Below are 19087 nucleotides of genomic sequence, written 5' to 3' on the forward strand. Positions count from 1 at the left end.
GGTTAGGGTTAGGGTTCGGGCTAGGGTTAGGGTTAGGGGACGGGGACGGTTTAGGGTCCAGGTGAGTGTACGACAACGCTTTAGGGGGAGCGTACGTGTGAGGGCGCGGGTTAGTGTCAGCGTACGGGTTAGGATTAGGGGACGGGTGAGGGTCAGGCTTCGGGGAAGGGTTAGGGTTAGGGTTCGGGCTAGGGTTAGGGTTAGGGGACGGGGACGGTTTAGGGTCCAGGTGAGGGTACGACAACACTTTAGGGGCAGCGTACGTGTGAGGGCGCGGGTTCGTGTCAGCGTACAGGTTAGGATTAGGGGACGGGTGAGGGTCAGGCTTCGGGGAAGGGTTAGGGTTAGGGTTCGGGCTAGGGTTAGGGTTAGGGGACGGGGACGGTTTAGGGTCCAGGTGAGGGTACGACAACGCTTTAGGGGGAGCGTACGTGTGAGGGCGCGGGTTAGTGTCAGCGTACGGGTTAGGATTAGGGGACGGGTGAGGGTCAGGCTTCGGGGAAGGGTTAGGGTTAGGGTGCGGGCTAGGGTTAGTGTTAGGGGACGGGGAAGGTTTAGGGTCCAGGTGAGGGTACGACAACGCTTTAGGGGGAGCGTACGTGTGAGGGCGCGGGTTAGTGTCAGGGTACGGGTTAGGATTAGCGGACGGGTGAGGGTCAGGCTTCGGGGAAGGGTTAGGGTTAGCGTGCGGGCTAGGGTTAGCGTTAGGGGACGGGGACGGTTTAGGGTCCAGGTGAGGGTACGACAACGCTTTAGGGGGAGCGTACGTGTGAGGGCGCGGGTTAGTGTCAGCGTACGGGTTAGGATTAGGGGACGGGTGAGGGTCAGGCTTCGGGGAAGGGTTAGGGTTAGGGTTCGGGCTAGGGTTAGGGTTAGGGGACGGGGACGGTTTAGGGTCCAGGTGAGGGTACGACAACGCTTTAGGGGGAGCGTACGTGTGAGGGCGCGGGTTAGTGTCAGCGTACGGGTTAGGATTAGGGGACGGGTGAGGGTCAGGCTTCGGGGAAGGGTTAGGGTTAGGGTTCGGGCTAGGGTTAGGGTTAGGGGACGGGGACGGTTTAGGGTCCAGGTGAGGGTACGACAACGCTTTAGGGGGAGCGTACGTGTGAGGGCGCGGGTTAGTGTCAGCGTACGGGTTAGGATTAGGGGACGGGTGAGGGTCAGGCTTCGGGGAAGGGTTAGGGTTAGGGTTCGGGCTAGGGTTAGGGTTAGGGGACGGGGACGGTTTAGGGTCCAGGTGAGGGTACGACAACGCTTTAGGGGCAGCGTACGTGTGAGGGCGCGGGTTCGTGTCAGCGTACGGGTTAGGATTAGGGGACGGGTGAGGGTCAGGCTTCGGGGAAGGGTTAGGGTTAGGGTTCGGGCTAGGGTTACGGTTAGGGGACGGGGACGGTTTAGGGTCCAGGTGAGGGTACGACAACGCTTTAGGGGGAGCGTACGTGTGAGGGCGCGGGTTAGTGTCAGCGTACAGGTTAGGATTAGGGGACGGGTGAGGGTCAGGCTTCGGGGAAGGGTTAGGGTTAGGGTGCGGGCTAGGGTTAGTGTTAGGGGACGGGGAAGGTTTAGGGTCCAGGTGAGGGTACGACAACGCTTTAGGGGGAGCGTACGTGTGAGGGCGCGGGTTAGTGTCAGCGTACGGGTTAGGATTAGGGGACGGGTGAGGGTCAGGCTTCGGGGAAGGGTTAGGGTTAGGGTTCGGGCTAGGGTTAGGGTTAGGGGATGGGGACGGTTTAGGGTCCAGGTGAGGGTACGACAACGCTTTAGGGGGAGCGTACGTGTGAGGGCGCGGTTAGTGTCAGCGTACGGGTTAGGATTAGGGGACGGGTGAGGGTCAGGCTTCGGGGAAGGGTTAGGGTTAGGGTTCGGGCTAGGGTTAGGGTTAGGGGACGGGGACGGTTTAGGGTCCAGGTGAGGGTACGAAAATGCTTTAGGGGGAGCGTACGTGTGAGGGCGCGGGTTAGTGTCGGCGTACGGGTTAGGATTAGGGGACGGGTGAGGGTCAGGCTTCGGGGAAGGGTTAGGGTTAGGGTTCGGGCTAGGGTTAGGGTTAGGGGACGGGGACGGTTTAGGGTCCAGGTGAGGGTACGACAACGCTTTAGGGGGAGCGTACGTGTGAGGGCGCGGGTTAGTGTCGGCGTACGGGTTAGGATTAGGGGACGGGTGAGGGTCAGGCTTCGGGGAAGGGTTAGGGTTAGGGTTCGGGCTAGGGATAGGGTTAGGGGACGGGGACGGTTTAGGGTCCAGGTGAGGGTACGACAATGCTTTAGGGGGAGTGTACGTGTGAGGGCGCGGGTTAGTGTCGGCGTATGGGTTAGGATTAGGGGACGGGTGAGGTTCAGGCTTCGGGGAAGGGTTAGGGTTAGGGTTCGGGCTAGGGTTAGGGTTAGGGGACGGGGACGGTTTAGGGTCCAGGTGAGGGTACGACAACGCTTTAGGGGGAGCGTACGTGTGAGGGCGCGGGTTAGTGTCGGCGTACGGGTTAGGATTAGGGGACGGGTGAGGGTCAGGCTTCGGGGAAGGGTTAGGGTTAGGGTTCGGGCTAGGGTTAGTGTTAGGGGACGGGGACGGTTTAGGGTCCAGGTGAGGGTACGACAACGCTTTAGGGGGAGCGTACGTGTGAGGGCGCGGGTTAGTGTCAGCGTACGGGTTAGGATTAGGGGACGGGTGAGGGTCAGGCTTCGGGGAAGGGTTAGGGTTAGGGTGCGGGCTAGGGTTAGGGTTAGGGGACGGGGACGGTTTAGGGTCCAGATGAGGGTACGACAACGCTTTAGGGGGAGCGTACGTGTGAGGGCGCGGGTTAGTGTCAGCGTACGGGTTAGGATTAGCGGACGGGTGAGTGTCAGGCTTCGGGGAAGGGTTAGGGTTAGCGTGCGGGCTAGGGATAGGGTTAGGGGACGGGGACGGTTTAGGGTCCAGGTGAGGGTACGACAACGCTTTAGGGGGAGCGTACGTGTGAGGGCGCGGGTTCGTGTCAGCGTACGGGTTAGGATTAGGGGACGGGTGAGGGTCAGGCTTCGGGGAAGGGATAGGGTTAGGGTTCGGGCTAGGGTTAGGGTTAGGGGACGGGGACGGTTTAGGGTCCATGTGAGGGTACGACAACGCTTTAGGGGGAGCGTACGTGTGAGGGCGCGGGTTAGTGTCAGGGTACGGGTTAGGATTAGCGGACGGGTGAGGGTCAGGCTTCGGGGAAGGGTTAGGGTTAGCGTGCGGGCTAGGGTTAGCGTTAGGGGACGGGGACGGTTTAGGGTCCAGGTGAGGGTACGACAACGCTTTAGGGGGAGCGTACGTGTGAGGGCGCGGGTTAGTGTCAGCGTACGGGTTAGGATTAGGGGACGGGTGAGGGTCAGGCTTCGGGGAAGGGTTAGGGTTAGGGTTCGGGCTAGGGTTAGGGTTAGGGGACGGGGACGGTTTAGGGTCCAGGTGAGGGTACGACAACGCTTTAGGGGGAGCGTACGTGTGAGGGCGCGGGTTAGTGTCAGCGTACGGGTTAGGATTAGGGGACGGGTGAGGGTCAGGCTTCGGGGAAGGGTTAGGGTTAGGGTTCGGGCTAGGGTTAGGGTTAGGGGACGGGGACGGTTTAGGGTCCAGGTGAGGGTACGACAACGCTTTAGGGGGAGCGTACGTGTGAGGGCGCGGGTTAGTGTCAGGGTACGGGTTAGGATTAGCGGACGGGTGAGGGTCAGGCTTCGGGGAAGGGTTAGGGTTAGCGTGCGGGCTAGGGTTAGCGTTAGGGGACGGGGACGGTTTAGGGTCCAGGTGAGGGTACGACAACGCTTTAGGGGGAGCGTACGTGTGAGGGCGCGGGTTAGTGTCAGCGTACGGGTTAGGATTAGGGGACGGGTGAGGGTCAGGCTTCGGGGAAGGGTTAGGGTTAGGGTTCGGGCTAGGGTTACGGTTAGGGGACGGGGACGGTTTAGGGTCCAGGTGAGGGTACGACAACGCTTTAGGGGGAGCGTACGTGTGAGGGCGCGGGTTAGTGTCAGCGTACAGGTTAGGATTAGGGGACGGGTGAGGGTCAGGCTTCGGGGAAGGGTTAGGGTTAGGGTGCGGGCTAGGGTTAGTGTTAGGGGACGGGGAAGGTTTAGGGTCCAGGTGAGGGTACGACAACGCTTTAGGGGGAGCGTACGTGTGAGGGCGCGGGTTAGTGTCAGCGTACGGGTTAGGATTAGGGGACGGGTGAGGGTCAGGCTTCGGGGAAGGGTTAGGGTTAGGGTTCGGGCTAGGGTTAGGGTTAGGGGATGGGGACGGTTTAGGGTCCAGGTGAGGGTACGACAACGCTTTAGGGGGAGCGTACGTGTGAGGGCGCGGTTAGTGTCAGCGTACGGGTTAGGATTAGGGGACGGGTGAGGGTCAGGCTTCGGGGAAGGGTTAGGGTTAGGGTTCGGGCTAGGGTTAGGGTTAGGGGACGGGGACGGTTTAGGGTCCAGGTGAGGGTACGAAAATGCTTTAGGGGGAGCGTACGTGTGAGGGCGCGGGTTAGTGTCGGCGTACGGGTTAGGATTAGGGGACGGGTGAGGGTCAGGCTTCGGGGAAGGGTTAGGGTTAGGGTTCGGGCTAGGGTTAGGGTTAGGGGACGGGGACGGTTTAGGGTCCAGGTGAGGGTACGACAACGCTTTAGGGGGAGCGTACGTGTGAGGGCGCGGGTTAGTGTCGGCGTACGGGTTAGGATTAGGGGACGGGTGAGGGTCAGGCTTCGGGGAAGGGTTAGGGTTAGGGTTCGGGCTAGGGATAGGGTTAGGGGACGGGGACGGTTTAGGGTCCAGGTGAGGGTACGACAATGCTTTAGGGGGAGTGTACGTGTGAGGGCGCGGGTTAGTGTCGGCGTACGGGTTAGGATTAGGGGACGGGTGAGGGTCAGGCTTCGGGGAAGGGTTAGGGTTAGGGTTCGGGCTAGGGTTAGGGTTAGGGGACGGGGACGGTTTAGGGTCCAGGTGAGGGTACGACAACGCTTTAGGGGGAGCGTACGTGTGAGGGCGCGGGTTAGTGTCGGCGTACGGGTTAGGATTAGGGGACGGGTGAGGGTCAGGCTTCGGGGAAGGGTTAGGGTTAGGGTTCGGGCTAGGGTTAGTGTTAGGGGACGGGGACGGTTTAGGGTCCAGGTGAGGGTACGACAACACTTTAGGGGGAGCGTACGTGTGAGGGCGCGGGTTAGTGTCAGCGTACGGGCTAGGATTAGGGGACGGGTGAGGGTCAGGCTTCGGGGAAGGGTTAGGGTTAGGGTTCGGGCTAGCCTTAGGGTTAGGGGACGGGGACGGTTTAGGGTCCAGGTGAGGGTACGACAACGCTTTAGGGGGAGCGTACGTGTGAGGGCGCAGGTTAGTGTCGGCGTACGGGTTAGGATTAGGGGACGGGTGAGGGTCAGGCTTCGGGGAAGGGTTAGGGTTAGGGTTCGGGCTAGGGTTAGGGTTAGGGGACGGGGACGGTTTAGGGTCCAGGTGAGGGTACGACAACGCTTTAGGGGGAGCGTACGTGTGAGGGCGCGGGTTAGTGTCGGCGTACGGGTTAGGATTAGCGGACGGGTGAGGGTCAGGCTTCGGGGAAGGGATAGGGTTAGCGTGCGGGCTAGGGTTAGGGTTAGGGGACGGGGACGGTTTAGGGTCCAGGTGAGGGTGCGACAACGCTTTAGGGGGAGCGTACGTGTGAGGGCGCGGGTTAGTGTCAGCGTACGGGTTAGGATTAGGGGACGGGTGAGGGTCAGGCTTCGGGGAAGGTTTAGGGCTAGGGTTCGGGCTAGGGTTAGGGTTAGGGGACGGGGACGGTTTAGGGTCCAGGTGAGGGTACGACAACGCTTTAGGGGGAGCGTACGTGTGAGGGCGCGGGTTAGTGTCAGCGTAGGGGTTAGGATTAGCGGACGGGTGAGGGTCAAGCTTCGGGGAAGGGTTAGGGTTAGGGTTCAGGCTAGGGTTAGGGTTAGGGGATGGGGACGGTTTAGGGTCCAGGTGAGGGTACGACAACGCTTTAGGGGGAGCGTACGTGTGAGGGCGCGGGTTAGTGTCAGCGTACGGGTTAGGATTAGGGGACGGGTGAGGGTCAGGCTTCGGGGAAGGGTTAGGGTTAGGGTGCGGGCTAGGGTTAGGGTTAGGGGACGGGGACGGTTTAGGGTCCAGATGAGGGTACGACAACGCTTTAGGGGGAGCGTACGTGTGAGGGCGCGGGTTAGTGTCAGCGTACGGGTTAGGATTAGCGGACGGGTGAGGGTCAGGCTTCGGGGAAGGGTTAGGGTTAGCGTGCGGGCTAGGGATAGGGTTAGGGGACGGGGACGGTTTAGGGTCCAGGTGAGGGTACGACAACGCTTTAGGGGGAGCGTACGTGTGAGGGCGCGGGTTCGTGTCAGCGTACGGGTTAGGATTAGGGGACGGGTGAGGGTCAGGCTTCGGGGAAGGGTTAGGGTTAGGGTTCGGGCTAGGGTTAGGGTTAGGGGACGGGGACGGTTTAGGGTCCAGGTGAGGGTACGACAACGCTTTAGGGGGAGCGTACGTGTGAGGGCGCGGGTTAGTGTCAGGGTACGGGTTAGGATTAGCGGACGGGTGAGGGTCAGGCTTCGGGGAAGGGTTAGGGTTAGCGTGCGGGCTAGGGTTAGCGTTAGGGGACGGGGACGGTTTAGGGTCCAGGTGAGGGTACGACAACGCTTTAGGGGGAGCGTACGTGTGAGGGCGCGGGTTAGTGTCAGCGTACGGGTTAGGATTAGGGGACGGGTGAGGGTCAGGCTTCGGGGAAGGGTTAGGGTTAGGGTTCGGGCTAGGGTTAGGGTTAGGGGACGGGGACGGTTTAGGGTCCAGGTGAGGGTACGACAACGCTTTAGGGGGAGCGTACGTGTGAGGGCGCGGGTTAGTGTCAGCGTACGGGTTAGGATTAGGGGACGGGTGAGGGTCAGGCTTCGGGGAAGGGTTAGGGTTAGGGTTCGGGCTAGGGTTAGGGTTAGGGGACGGGGACGGTTTAGGGTCCAGGTGAGTGTACGACAACGCTTTAGGGGGAGCGTACGTGTGAGGGCGCGGGTTAGTGTCAGCGTACGGGTTAGGATTAGGGGACGGGTGAGGGTCAGGCTTCGGGGAAGGGTTAGGGTTAGGGTTCGGGCTAGGGTTAGGGTTAGGGGACGGGGACGGTTTAGGGTCCAGGTGAGGGTACGACAACACTTTAGGGGCAGCGTACGTGTGAGGGCGCGGGTTCGTGTCAGCGTACAGGTTAGGATTAGGGGACGGGTGAGGGTCAGGCTTCGGGGAAGGGTTAGGGTTAGGGTTCGGGCTAGGGTTAGGGTTAGGGGACGGGGACGGTTTAGGGTCCAGGTGAGGGTACGACAACGCTTTAGGGGGAGCGTACGTGTGAGGGCGCGGGTTAGTGTCAGCGTACGGGTTAGGATTAGGGGACGGGTGAGGGTCAGGCTTCGGGGAAGGGTTAGGGTTAGGGTGCGGGCTAGGGTTAGTGTTAGGGGACGGGGAAGGTTTAGGGTCCAGGTGAGGGTACGACAACGCTTTAGGGGGAGCGTACGTGTGAGGGCGCGGGTTAGTGTCAGCGTACGGGTTAGGATTAGGGGACGGGTGAGGTTCAGGCTTCGGGGAAGGGTTAGGGTTAGGGTGCGGGCTAGGGTTAGGGTTAGGGGACGGGGACGGTTTAGGGTCCAGATGAGGGTACGACAACGCTTTAGGGGGAGCGTACGTGTGAGGGCGCGGGTTAGTGTCAGCGTACGGGTTAGGATTAGCGGACGGGTGAGTGTCAGGCTTCGGGGAAGGGTTAGGGTTAGCGTGCGGGCTAGGGATAGGGTTAGGGGACGGGGACGGTTTAGGGTCCAGGTGAGGGTACGACAACGCTTTAGGGGGAGCGTACGTGTGAGGGCGCGGGTTCGTGTCAGCGTACGGGTTAGGATTAGGGGACGGGTGAGGGTCAGGCTTCGGGGAAGGGTTAGGGTTAGGGTTCGGGCTAGGGTTAGGGTTAGGGGACGGGGACGGTTTAGGGTCCAGGTGAGGGTACGACAACGCTTTAGGGGGAGCGTACGTGTGAGGGCGCGGGTTAGTGTCAGGGTACGGGTTAGGATTAGCGGACGGGTGAGGGTCAGGCTTCGGGGAAGGGTTAGGGTTAGCGTGCGGGCTAGGGTTAGCGTTAGGGGACGGGGACGGTTTAGGGTCCAGGTGAGGGTACGACAACGCTTTAGGGGGAGCGTACGTGTGAGGGCGCGGGTTAGTGTCAGCGTACAGGTTAGGATTAGGGGACGGGTGAGGGTCAGGCTTCGGGGAAGGGTTAGGGTTAGGGTGCGGGCTAGGGTTAGTGTTAGGGGACGGGGAAGGTTTAGGGTCCAGGTGAGGGTACGACAACGCTTTAGGGGGAGCGTACGTGTGAGGGCGCGGGTTAGTGTCAGCGTACGGGTTAGGATTAGGGGACGGGTGAGGGTCAGGCTTCGGGGAAGGGTTAGGGTTAGGGTGCGGGCTAGGGTTAGGGTTAGGGGACGGGGACGGTTTAGGGTCCAGATGAGGGTACGACAACGCTTTAGGGGGAGCGTACGTGTGAGGGCGCGGGTTAGTGTCAGCGTACGGGTTAGGATTAGCGGACGGGTGAGTGTCAGGCTTCGGGGAAGGGTTAGGGTTAGCGTGCGGGCTAGGGATAGGGTTAGGGGACGGGGACGGTTTAGGGTCCAGGTGAGGGTACGACAACGCTTTAGGGGGAGCGTACGTGTGAGGGCGCGGGTTCGTGTCAGCGTACGGGTTAGGATTAGGGGACGGGTGAGGGTCAGGCTTCGGGGAAGGGTTAGGGTTAGGGTTCGGGCTAGGGTTAGGGTTAGGGGACGGGGACGGTTTAGGGTCCAGGTGAGGGTACGACAACGCTTTAGGGGGAGCGTACGTGTGAGGGCGCGGGTTAGTGTCAGGGTACGGGTTAGGATTAGCGGACGGGTGAGGGTCAGGCTTCGGGGAAGGGTTAGGGTTAGCGTGCGGGCTAGGGTTAGCGTTAGGGGACGGGGACGGTTTAGGGTCCAGGTGAGGGTACGACAACGCTTTAGGGGGAGCGTACGTGTGAGGGCGCGGGTTAGTGTCAGCGTACAGGTTAGGATTATGGGACGGGTGAGGGTCAGGCTTCGGGGAAGGGTTAGGGTTAGGGTGCGGGCTAGGGTTAGTGTTAGGGGACGGGGAAGGTTTAGGGTCCAGGTGAGGGTACGACAACGCTTTAGGGGGAGCGTACGTGTGAGGGCGCGGGTTAGTGTCAGCGTACGGGTTAGGATTAGGGGACGGGTGAGGGTCAGGCTTCGGGGAAGGGTTAGGGTTAGGGTTCGGGCTAGGGTTAGGGTTAGGGGATGGGGACGGTTTAGGGTCCAGGTGAGGGTACGACAACGCTTTAGGGGGAGCGTACGTGTGAGGGCGCGGTTAGTGTCAGCGTACGGGTTAGGATTAGGGGACGGGTGAGGGTCAGGCTTCGGGGAAGGGTTAGGGTTAGGGTTCGGGCTAGGGTTAGGGTTAGGGGACGGGGACGGTTTAGGGTCCAGGTGAGGGTACGAAAATGCTTTAGGGGGAGCGTACGTGTGAGGGCGCGGGTTAGTGTCGGCGTACGGGTTAGGATTAGGGGACGGGTGAGGGTCAGGCTTCGGGGAAGGGTTAGGGTTAGGGTTCGGGCTAGGGTTAGGGTTAGGGGACGGGGACGGTTTAGGGTCCAGGTGAGGGTACGACAACGCTTTAGGGGGAGCGTACGTGTGAGGGCGCGGGTTAGTGTCGGCGTACGGGTTAGGATTAGGGGACGGGTGAGGGTCAGGCTTCGGGGAAGGGTTAGGGTTAGGGTTCGGGCTAGGGATAGGGTTAGGGGACGGGGACGGTTTAGGGTCCAGGTGAGGGTACGACAATGCTTTAGGGGGAGTGTACGTGTGAGGGCGCGGGTTAGTGTCGGCGTACGGGTTAGGATTAGGGGACGGGTGAGGGTCAGGCTTCGGGGAAGGGTTAGGGTTAGGGTTCGGGCTAGGGTTAGGGTTAGGGGACGGGGACGGTTTAGGGTCCAGGTGAGGGTACGACAACGCTTTAGGGGGAGCGTACGTGTGAGGGCGCGGGTTAGTGTCGGCGTACGGGTTAGGATTAGGGGACGGGTGAGGGTCAGGCTTCGGGGAAGGGTTAGGGTTAGGGTTCGGGCTAGGGTTAGTGTTAGGGGACGGGGACGGTTTAGGGTCCAGGTGAGGGTACGACAACACTTTAGGGGGAGCGTACGTGTGAGGGCGCGGGTTAGTGTCAGCGTACGGGCTAGGATTAGGGGACGGGTGAGGGTCAGGCTTCGGGGAAGGGTTAGGGTTAGGGTTCGGGCTAGGGTTAGGGTTAGGGGACGGGGACGGTTTAGGGTCCAGGTGAGGGTACGACAACGCTTTAGGGGGAGCGTACGTGTGAGGGCGCAGGTTAGTGTCGGCGTACGGGTTAGGATTAGGGGACGGGTGAGGGTCAGGCTTCGGGGAAGGGTTAGGGTTAGGGTTCGGGCTAGGGTTAGGGTTAGGGGACGGGGACGGTTTAGGGTCCAGGTGAGGGTACGACAACGCTTTAGGGGGAGCGTACGTGTGAGGGCGCGGGTTAGTGTCGGCGTACGGGTTAGGATTAGCGGACGGGTGAGGGTCAGGCTTCGGGGAAGGGATAGGGTTAGCGTGCGGGCTAGGGTTAGGGTTAGGGGACGGGGACGGTTTAGGGTCCAGGTGAGGGTGCGACAACGCTTTAGGGGGAGCGTACGTGTGAGGGCGCGGGTTAGTGTCAGCGTACGGGTTAGGATTAGGGGACGGGTGAGGGTCAGGCTTCGGGGAAGGGTTAGGGCTAGGGTTCGGGCTAGGGTTAGGGTTAGGGGACGGGGACGGTTTAGGGTCCAGGTGAGGGTACGACAACGCTTTAGGGGGAGCGTACGTGTGAGGGCGCGGGTTAGTGTCAGCGTAGGGGTTAGGATTAGCGGACGGGTGAGGGTCAAGTTTCGGGGAAGGGTTAGGGTTAGGGTTCAGGCTAGGGTTAGGGTTAGGGGATGGGGACGGTTTAGGGTCCAGGTGAGGGTACGACAACGCTTTAGGGGGAGCGTACGTGTGAGGGCGCGGGTTAGTGTCAGCGTACGGGTTAGGATTAGGGGACGGGTGAGGGTCAGGCTTCGGGGAAGGGTTAGGGTTAGGGTGCGGGCTAGGGTTAGGGTTAGGGGACGGGGACGGTTTAGGGTCCAGATGAGGGTACGACAACGCTTTAGGGGGAGCGTACGTGTGAGGGCGCGGGTTAGTGTCAGCGTACGGGTTAGGATTAGCGGACGGGTGAGGGTCAGGCTTCGGGGAAGGGTTAGGGTTAGCGTGCGGGCTAGGGATAGGGTTAGGGGACGGGGACGGTTTAGGGTCCAGGTGAGGGTACGACAACGCTTTAGGGGGAGCGTACGTGTGAGGGCGCGGGTTCGTGTCAGCGTACGGGTTAGGATTAGGGGACGGGTGAGGGTCAGGCTTCGGGGAAGGGTTAGGGTTAGGGTTCGGGCTAGGGTTAGGGTTAGGGGACGGGGACGGTTTAGGGTCCAGGTGAGGGTACGACAACGCTTTAGGGGGAGCGTACGTGTGAGGGCGCGGGTTAGTGTCAGGGTACGGGTTAGGATTAGCGGACGGGTGAGGGTCAGGCTTCGGGGAAGGGTTAGGGTTAGCGTGCGGGCTAGGGTTAGCGTTAGGGGACGGGGACGGTTTAGGGTCCAGGTGAGGGTACGACAACGCTTTAGGGGGAGCGTACGTGTGAGGGCGCGGGTTAGTGTCAGCGTACGGGTTAGGATTAGGGGACGGGTGAGGGTCAGGCTTCGGGGAAGGGTTAGGGTTAGGGTTCGGGCTAGGGTTAGGGTTAGGGGACGGGGACGGTTTAGGGTCCAGGTGAGGGTACGACAACGCTTTAGGGGGAGCGTACGTGTGAGGGCGCGGGTTAGTGTCAGCGTACGGGTTAGGATTAGGGGACGGGTGAGGGTCAGGCTTCGGGGAAGGGTTAGGGTTAGGGTTCGGGCTAGGGTTAGGGTTAGGGGACGGGGACGGTTTAGGGTCCAGGTGAGTGTACGACAACGCTTTAGGGGGAGCGTACGTGTGAGGGCGCGGGTTAGTGTCAGCGTACGGGTTAGGATTAGGGGACGGGTGAGGGTCAGGCTTCGGGGAAGGGTTAGGGTTAGGGTTCGGGCTAGGGTTAGGGTTAGGGGACGGGGACGGTTTAGGGTCCAGGTGAGGGTACGACAACACTTTAGGGGCAGCGTACGTGTGAGGGCGCGGGTTCGTGTCAGCGTACAGGTTAGGATTAGGGGACGGGTGAGGGTCAGGCTTCGGGGAAGGGTTAGGGTTAGGGTTCGGGCTAGGGTTAGGGTTAGGGGACGGGGACGGTTTAGGGTCCAGGTGAGGGTACGACAACGCTTTAGGGGGAGCGTACGTGTGAGGGCGCGGGTTAGTGTCAGCGTACGGGTTAGGATTAGGGGACGGGTGAGGGTCAGGCTTCGGGGAAGGGTTAGGGTTAGGGTGCGGGCTAGGGTTAGTGTTAGGGGACGGGGAAGGTTTAGGGTCCAGGTGAGGGTACGACAACGCTTTAGGGGGAGCGTACGTGTGAGGGCGCGGGTTAGTGTCAGCGTACGGGTTAGGATTAGGGGACGGGTGAGGGTCAGGCTTCGGGGAAGGGTTAGGGTTAGGGTGCGGGCTAGGGTTAGGGTTAGGGGACGGGGACGGTTTAGGGTCCAGATGAGGGTACGACAACGCTTTAGGGGGAGCGTACGTGTGAGGGCGCGGGTTAGTGTCAGCGTACGGGTTAGGATTAGCGGACGGGTGAGTGTCAGGCTTCGGGGAAGGGTTAGGGTTAGCGTGCGGGCTAGGGATAGGGTTAGGGGACGGGGACGGTTTAGGGTCCAGGTGAGGGTACGACAACGCTTTAGGGGGAGCGTACGTGTGAGGGCGCGGGTTCGTGTCAGCGTACGGGTTAGGATTAGGGGACGGGTGAGGGTCAGGCTTCGGGGAAGGGTTAGGGTTAGGGTTCGGGCTAGGGTTAGGGTTAGGGGACGGGGACGGTTTAGGGTCCAGGTGAGGGTACGACAACGCTTTAGGGGGAGCGTACGTGTGAGGGCGCGGGTTAGTGTCAGGGTACGGGTTAGGATTAGCGGACGGGTGAGGGTCAGGCTTCGGGGAAGGGTTAGGGTTAGCGTGCGGGCTAGGGTTAGCGTTAGGGGACGGGGACGGTTTAGGGTCCAGGTGAGGGTACGACAACGCTTTAGGTGGAGCGTACGTGTGAGGGCGCGGGTTAGTGTCAGCGTACGGGTTAGGATTAGGGGACGGGTGAGGGTCAGGCTTCGGGGAAGGGTTAGGGTTAGGGTTCGGGCTAGGGTTAGGGTTAGGGGACGGGGACGGTTTAGGGTCCAGGTGAGGGTACGACAACGCTTTAGGGGGAGCGTACGTGTGAGGGCGCGGGTTAGTGTCAGCGTACGGGTTAGGATTAGGGGACGGGTGAGGGTCAGGCTTCGGGGAAGGGTTAGGGTTAGGGTTCGGGCTAGGGTTAGGGTTAGGGGACGGGGACGGTTTAGGGTCCAGGTGAGGGTACGACAACGCTTTAGGGGGAGCGTACGTGTGAGGGCGCGGGTTAGTGTCAGCGTACGGGTTAGGATTAGGGGACGGGTGAGGGTCAGGCTTCGGGGAAGGGTTAGGGTTAGGGTTCGGGCTAGGGTTAGGGTTAGGGGACGGGGACGGTTTAGGGTCCAGGTGAGGGTACGACAACGCTTTAGGGGCAGCGTACGTGTGAGGGCGCGGGTTCGTGTCAGCGTACGGGTTAGGATTAGGGGACGGGTGAGGGTCAGGCTTCGGGGAAGGGTTAGGGTTAGGGTTCGGGCTAGGGTTACGGTTAGGGGACGGGGACGGTTTAGGGTCCAGGTGAGGGTACGACAACGCTTTAGGGGGAGCGTACGTGTGAGGGCGCGGGTTAGTGTCAGCGTACAGGTTAGGATTAGGGGACGGGTGAGGGTCAGGCTTCGGGGAAGGGTTAGGGTTAGGGTGCGGGCTAGGGTTAGTGTTAGGGGACGGGGAAGGTTTAGGGTCCAGGTGAGGGTACGACAACGCTTTAGGGGGAGCGTACGTGTGAGGGCGCGGGTTAGTGTCAGCGTACGGGTTAGGATTAGGGGACGGGTGAGGGTCAGGCTTCGGGGAAGGGTTAGGGTTAGGGTTCGGGCTAGGGTTAGGGTTAGGGGATGGGGACGGTTTAGGGTCCAGGTGAGGGTACGACAACGCTTTAGGGGGAGCGTACGTGTGAGGGCGCGGTTAGTGTCAGCGTACGGGTTAGGATTAGGGGACGGGTGAGGGTCAGGCTTCGGGGAAGGGTTAGGGTTAGGGTTCGGGCTAGGGTTAGGGTTAGGGGACCGGGACGGTTAAGGGTCCAGGTGAGGGTACGACAACGCTTTAGGGGGAGCGTACGTGTGAGGGCGCGGGTTAGTGTCAGCGTACGGGTTAGGATTAGGGGACGGGTGACGGTCAGGCTTCGGGGAAGGGTTAGGGTTAGGGTTCGGGCTAGGGTTAGGGTTAGGGGACGGGGACGGTTTAGGGTCCAGGTGAGGGTACGACAACGCTTTAGGGGGAGCGTACGTGTGAGGGCGCGGGTTAGTGTCAGCGTACGGGTTAGGATTAGGGGACGGGTGAGGGTCAGGCTTCGGGGAAGGGTTAGGGTTAGGGTTCGGGCTAGGGTTAGGGTTAGGGGACGGGGACGGTTTAGGGTCCAGGTAAGGGTACGACAACGCTTTAGGGGGAGCGTACGTGTGAGGGCGCGGGTTAGTGTCAGCGTACGGGTTAGGATTAGCGGACGGGTGAGGGTCAGGCTTCGGGGAAGGGTTAGGGTTAGGGTGCGGGCTAGGGTTAGGGTTAGGGGACGGGGACGGTTTAGGGTCCAGGTGAGGGTACGACAACGCTTTAGGGGGAGCGTACGTGTGAGGGCGCGGGTTCGTGTCAGCGTACGGGTTAGGATTAGGGGACGGGTGAGGGTCAGGCTTCGGGGAAGGGTTAGGGTTAGGGTTCGGGCTAGGGTTAGGGTTAGGGGACGGGGACGGTTTAGGGTCCAGGTGAGGGTACGACAACGCTTTAGGGGGAGCGTACGTGTGAGGGCGCGGGTTAGTGTCAGCGTACGGGTTAGGATTAGGGGGCGGGTGAGTGTCAGGCTTGGGGGAAGGGTTAGGGTTAGGGTGCGGGCTAGGGTTAGGGTTAGGGGACGGGGACGGTTTAGGGTCCAGGTGAGGGTACGACAACGCTTTAGGGGGAGCGTACGTGTGAGGGCGCGGGTTCGTGTCAGCGTACGGGTTAGGATTAGGGGACGGGTGAGGGTCAGGCTTCGGGGAAGGGTTAGGGTTAGGGTTCGGGCTAGGGTTAGGGTTAGGGGACAGGGACGGTTTAGGGTCCAGGTGAGGGTACGACAACGCTTTAGGGGGAGCGTACATGTGAGGGCGCGGGTTAGTGTCAGCGTACGGGTTAGGATTAGGGGACGGGTGAGGGTCAGGCTTCGGGGAAGGGTTGGGTTAGGGTGCGGGCTAGGGTTAGGGTTAGGGGACGGGGACGGTTTAGGGTCCAGATGAGGGTACGACAACGCTTTAGGGGGAGTTTACGTGTGAGGGCGCGGGTTAGTGTCAGCGTACGGGTTAGGATTAGCGGACGGGTGAGGGTCAGGCTTCGGGGAAGGGTTAGGGTTAGCGTGCGGGCTAGGGTTAGGGTTAGGGGACGGGGACGGTTTAGGGTCCAGGTGAGGGTACGACAACGCTTTAGGGGGAGCGTACGTGTGAGGGCGCAGGTTAGTGTCAGCGTACGGGTTAGGATTAGGGGACGGGTGAGGGTCAGGCTTCGGGGAAGGGTTAGGGTTAGGGTTCGGGCTAGGGTTAGGGTTAGGGGACGGGGACGGTTTAGGGTCCAGGTGAGGGTACGACAACGCTTTAGGGGGAGCGTACGTGTGAGGGCGCGGTTTAGTGTCAGCGTACGGGTTAGGCTTAGGGGACGGGTGAGGGTCAGGCTTCGGGGAAGGGTTAGGGTTAGGGTTCGGGCTAGGGTTAGGGTTAGGGGACGGGGACGGTTTAGGGTCCAGGTGAGGGTACGACAACGCTTTAGGGGGAGCGTACGTGTGAGGGCGCGGGTTAGTGTCAGCGTACGTGTTAGGATTAGGGGACGGGTGAGGGTCAGGCTTCGGGGAAGGGTTAGGGTTAGGGTTTGGGCTAGGGTTAGGGTTAGGGGACGGGGACGGTTTAGGGTCCAGGTGAGGGTACGACAACGCTTTAGGGGGAGCGTACGTGTGAGGGCGCGGGTTCGTGTCAGCGTACGGGTTAGGATTAGGGGACGGGTGAGGGTCAGGCTTCGGGGAAGGGTTAGGGTTAGGGTTCGGGCTAGGGTTAGGGTTAGGGGACGGGGACGGTTTAGGGTCCAGGTGAGGGTACGACAACGCTTTAGGGGGAGCGTACGTGTGAGGGCGCGGGTTCGTGTCAGCGTACGGGTTAGGATTAGGGGACGGGTGAGGGTCAGGCTTCGGGGAAGTGTTAGGGTTAGGGTTCGGGCTAGGGTTAGGGTTACGGGACGGGGACGGTTTAGGGTCCAGGTGAGGGTACGACAACGCTTTAGGGGGAGCGTACGTGTGAGGGCGTGGGTTACTGTCAGCGTACGGGTTAGGATTAGGGGACGGGTGAGGGTCAGGCTTCGGGGAAGGGTTAGGGTTAGGGTTCGGGCTAGGGTTAGGGTTAGGGGACGGGGACGGTTTAGGGTCCAGGTGAGGGTACGACAACGCTTTAGGGGGAGCGTACGTGTGAGGGCGCGGGTTAGTGTCAGAGTACGGGTTAGGATTAGCGGACGGGTGAGGGTCAGGCTTCGGGGAAGGGTTAGGGTTAGCGTGCGGGCTAGGGTTAGGGTTAGGGGACGGGGACGGTTTAGGGTCCAGGTGAGGGTACGACAACGCTTTAGGGGGAGCGTACGTGTGAGGGCGCGGGTTAGTGTCAGCGTACGGGTTAGGATTAGGGGACGGGTGAGGGTCAGGCTTCGGGGAAGGGTTAGGGTTAGGGTTCGGGCTAGGGTTAGGGTTAGGGGACGGGGACGGTTTAGGGTCCAGGTGAGGGTACAACAACGCTTTAGGGGGAGCGTACGTGTGAGGGCGCGGGTTAGTGTCAGCGTACGGGTTAGGATTAGGGGACGGGTGAGGGTCAGGCTTCGGGAAAGGGTTAGGGTTAGGGTTCGGGCTAGGGTTAGGGTTAGGGGACGGGGACGGTTTAGGGTCCAGGTGAGGGTACGACAACGCTTTAGGGGGAGCGTACGTGTGAGGGCGCGGGTTAGTGTCAGCGTACGTGTTAGGATTAGGGGACGGGTGAGGGTCAGGCTTCGGGGAAGGGTTAGGGTTAGGCTTCGGGCTAGGGTTAGGGTTAGGGGACGGGGACGGTTTAGGGTCCAGGTGAGGGTACGACAAAGCTTTAGGGGGAGCGTACGTGTGAGGGCGCGGGTTAGTGTCAGCGTACGGGTTAGGATTAGGGGACGGGTGAGGGTCAGGCTTCGGGGAAGGGTTAGGGTTAGGGTTCGGGCTAGGGTTAGGGTTAGGGGACGGGGACGGTTTAGGGTCCAGGTGAGGGTACGACAACGCTTTAGGGGGAGCGTACGTGTGAGGGCGCGGGTTCGTGTCAGCGTACGGGTTAGGATTAGGGGACGGGTGAGGGTCAGGCTTCGGGGAAGGGTTAGGGTTAGGGTTCGGGCTAGGGTTAGTGTTAGGGGACGGGGACGGTTTAGGGTCCAGGTGAGGGTACGACAACGCTTTAGGGGGAGCGTACGTGTGAGGGCGCGGGTTAGTGTCAGCGTACGGGTTAGGATTAGGGGACGGGTGAGGGTCAGGCTTCGGGGAAGGGTTAGGGTTAGGGTTCGGGCTAGGGTTAGGGTTAGGGGATGGGGACGGTTTAGGGTCCAGGTGAGGGTACGACAACGCTTTAGGGGGAGCGTACGTGTGAGGGCGCGGGTTAGTGTCAGCGTACGGGTTAGGATTAGGGGACGGGTGAGGGTCAGGCTTCGGGGAAGGGTTAGGGTTAGGGTTCGGGCTAGGGTTAGGGTTAGGGGACGGGGACGGTTTAGGGTCCAGGTGAGGGTACGACAACGCTTTAGGGGGAGCGTACGTGTGAGGGCCCGGGTTAGTGTCAGCGTACGGGTTAGGATTAGGGGACGGGTGAGGGTCAGGCTTCGGGGAAGGGTTAGGGTTAGGGTTCGGGCTAGGGTTAGGGTTAGGGGACGGGGACGGTTTAGGGTCCAGGTGAGGGTACGACAAGGCTTTAGGGGGAGCGTACGTGTGAGGGCGCGGGTTAGTGTCAGCGTACGGGTTAGGATTAGGGGACGGGTGAGGGTCAGGCTTCGGGGAAGGGTTAGGGTTAGGGTTCGGGCTAGGGTTAGGGTTAGGGGACGGGGACGGTTTAGGGTCCAGGTGAGGGTACGACAACGCTTTAGGGGGAGCGTACGTGTGAGGGCGCGGGTTAGTGTCAGGGTACGGGTTAGGATTAGCGGACGGGTGAGGGTCAGGCTTCGGGGAAGGGTTAGGGTTAGCGTGCGGCCTAGGGTTAGGGTTAGGGGACGGGGACGGTTTAGGGTCCAGGTGAGGGTACGACAACGCTTTAGGGGGAGCGTACGTGTGAGGGCGCGGGTTCGTGTCAGCGTACGGGTTAGGATTAGGGGACGGGTGAGGGTCAGGCTTCGGGGAAGGGTTAGGGTTAGGGTTCAGGCTAGGGTTAGGGTTAGGGGACGGGGACGGTTTAGGGTCCAGGTGAGGGTACGACAACGCTTTAGGGGGAGCGTACGTGTGAGGGCGCGGGTTAGTGTCAGCGTACGGGTTAGGATTAGGGGACGGGTGAGGGTCAGGCTTCGGGGAAGGGTTAGGGTTAGGGTTCGGGCTAGGGTTAGGGTTAGGGGACGGGGACGGTTTAGGGTCCAGGTGAGGGTACGACAAGGCTTTAGGGGGAGCGTACGTGTGAGGGCGCGGGTTAGTGTCAGCGTACGGGTTAGGATTAGGGGACGGGTGAGGGTCAGGCTTCGGGGAAGTGTTAGGGTTAGGGTTCGGGCTAGGGTTAGGGTTAGGGGACGGGGACGGTTTAGGGTCCAGGTGAGGGTACGACAACGCTTTAGGGGGAGCGTACGTGTGAGGGCCCG

This window comes from Pseudorca crassidens, chromosome 18, assembly GCF_039906515.1.
Source record: "Pseudorca crassidens isolate mPseCra1 chromosome 18, mPseCra1.hap1, whole genome shotgun sequence".
Lineage (NCBI taxonomy): Eukaryota > Metazoa > Chordata > Mammalia > Artiodactyla > Delphinidae > Pseudorca > Pseudorca crassidens.